Genomic DNA, 3,079 nt, shown 5'->3' with positions numbered 1-3,079 from the left:
AAAGAGGCAGAAAAAGAATGGTGATCTAAAAGAGAGAGAGAAGATGCGAGCAAGTATAGAAAATGTTGAAATCCTTAAGAGAAATGTCGAGATAAGTATTAAAAAATATGCATTTTGCAAGGCCGAGTAAGCGTAGTTTGGATTAGAGTTTTGTTGGGCTTTAGTCAGTTCTAAGACGATCGAGCTGACATTGGCTTCTGGCCGCGTCGATACGCAATTTAGCCAAGTTCTTTAGAGCTTGGTACCGTTCACGTCGTTTGGGTGAAGGACGGCAAAGAAATCTCCTGGTGGCGTCTTTTTGTTTTAACAAGGTTTTGATGTTGTAAACTAGCCAGAAAGCAGGAGGCTTGTTAGCCACGAATTCTTTGCAAGCTGGAGATGAGCTTCAATAGAACTATTGATAAAACGGTAAAAAAGAGCAATTTTTTTGATCAATGTTTCTTATGTGTTAATAACGTACTGAGAGAGCAAGAAAGCCAAGAAGACATTGTGATCAAATCAAGCAAAATCTCTGATCCTGATGACCAGAGGCTGAATTTGGTTGATCAGTAGATCAAGCGTGACTTCAATTAGGTCATGATTAGACAGAAAAAGGAGTAACTGCTGTTGAAAAGTTTTTACGAAATTTTTATCACTGAGAAAGCAGTGGTCGATTTGCGAATGTGGAGTATAGTGGGTGTCACCGAATGGTAATATAGAGACAATTAGAAATGTTAGAATCCTTTAAGGAATCTGCGTTATGTGAGACTCAATTAAGGTCAACATTAAAATCCCCAATGTTTATGGCGGCAAAGAAGGACGAGTGGTGTCGCTCAAAGTCAGGTTGGAAAATTGAGAGATGTCCAAATTTGGGAGGACGGTAAATAATACCGAGCAAAAGAGGTTGACATGTAGCCGTACAAACCCTGAGGAGCAGATTGCGGTCCGGTTGACCGCAATAGAGTGCCGGTGACATCCCAAGCACCAAAGTCTCAATGCCATCGCGCACGTAGATGGCAACCCCTCCACCACCCCCATCCTCTCTATTTCTACGGATTAAATGATAGCTCGGAAGCTGTATAAAATTATCCGATACATACGGTTTGAGCGAGGTCTCCAATAATGCTATCAAGTCGAAAGTTCCCCGGGCAAAAAGTTGGCAAATTTGGAATAGTGGGAGAGGAGAGACTAGCAATTAACATGGCACACTCGCAGAAACCCCACTTTCCCAGAGAGGGGGGAACTGATTCTTACTTATTACGTTTAATTGAAGTCTTGGGGATAGCCCTGCGACTTATATCACGATTAGCGGTTGGTCCCGCTGCAGCGACGCCAACCCCCGCCCCTACTGAGGCGGGGGTGTCCCGTGAGATATTGTGTACGATAATATGCGAAATACGTGATAAATGCCCAGCCGACGACGCAGGAGGAGACTTAGCCTCGACCAGCAAGGCCAGCTGTTTCCGGCCACACAGCCTGAATAGTGATACATCCCGATGCTTCCTGACGTAAACACATTCATCCCGCACCCAAGCACGGTGTAAACGACCATCCCTTGCGGCACCCCTTGTCTCCGCAAACAAGTCCCAAGTTGTGGGGGGGGGGGCCTTTTGCTGATAGTGATAGTCCCAGCCTGGAGGCCAAGCATCATCGATCTATCAAGCAACCTCCTCATGCTTTTACGACCGGCCAAAAGCCGGTTCCAAACTTTCGGCAAAGATAGTTTAACAATCAAAGGATGGCGGTTCCTGTTAGCAAGAATGCGGAAACACCCGATAATGTAATTGAGATCCATCTCAACGCCCAAAGCATTTGATATGTTGTTAATGATTACTCTTAGGTTTTTGGAAGGAGTCTCCTCAACGCCAAGCAAGATTAGCTCTGAACTACGATTTATGTGCTCAAGAGCTTCGAGGCGGGCCTCAAGTCTACATAGCTTTTCGTCAGCGGCACCCAATCCCAGTCGCACTTCAAGTGCTGCAACGTGCCTGTTGAGGGCAACATGTTGCTTCCTGAGCTCTGACAGCGCCAAGCCGAGCGTCTCCGCTGTTGCCGTCATCTTTGCTTCCAGCGGCGATAAATATGGTCCAATTGAAAAGAGATCTTCTAACTGCAGCTTTATTGCGGGCAGGTCGCGCAACTACTCCTCGATGGAGGTCATCTTGGGCAAGAACGCAGCCATCATTCCACTGACAAATTCAGCTTTCAACGCTGACGGGGTCGCCGCGTCTGCCAAAACGGTAGGCCCGCCAGCGGAAAGCGGTCGATTAGACGCACATTTCAGGAGACCATGTCCATTGCAGAAAAGGCAGTAATTTGCTCCTGACTGTGTTCCGCCTGCCGAACCAGAGAGCCCGGCAACACATTCCTTGTGAGAGAAATGCTTACCAGTTTACTCGCAGATCAGTGCGATATTTGCCGACATGAATCGTATGCAGGCACCACACGCTAGCGTCATGATCAAGACCATACACTACGGAAGCCAATCAAAAGAAAGCAGAGAAAAACTGCGGTCTTAAAAAGGGAACCTGCAAAATCCGTTAGTGATGGGTTTGAGAACACTTCCGCCGCCGATGGGTTTACAAACGTTCCTGCCAGCGATGGGTTTTCGAACGCTCCCACCGACGCAAGATAAGAGGATTTTGAGAATGCACCCAGGCGCGCTGCGTCCAGCGATGGTGTAAAGAACGCACGAGCCACAGGCAGCGCAAGCGCAGATACTAGTGTCGCGCGGAGCAAGCCATAACCTCAATGAAGGAGCATACCAAAAAAACCCAAGAAAATACCATGGAAGTAGAGAAGACACTCTCTATCGAAGTCAGATAGTGCCAAATAGAAAGCTTTTGAACAAAATACACTAAAAAAGGGCCTCGAGGGACAAAGAACAGCAGAAAAAAACACTCTAGAAGCGGTACAATAGAGCAAACGTTAGATTTTACACTGCCCACCAAAAAAAGCAGTACACTACAAATTTAGGAAAAATTTACCAAACTTTAAACGATTGTAAAACAAAAAATATTTATGATACAGGGGTGTTTCAAAAAAGGAATTAAAGTATGAAACCAGTACTTTGAGAAAATTTTAATGCCGATTAAGTGGC

The sequence above is a fragment of the Solenopsis invicta genome, chromosome 9 (assembly GCF_016802725.1).
Source record: "Solenopsis invicta isolate M01_SB chromosome 9, UNIL_Sinv_3.0, whole genome shotgun sequence".
Lineage (NCBI taxonomy): Eukaryota > Metazoa > Arthropoda > Insecta > Hymenoptera > Formicidae > Solenopsis > Solenopsis invicta.
The sequence above is the reverse complement of the archived record's forward strand: the minus strand, read 5'-3'. Positions refer to the sequence as shown.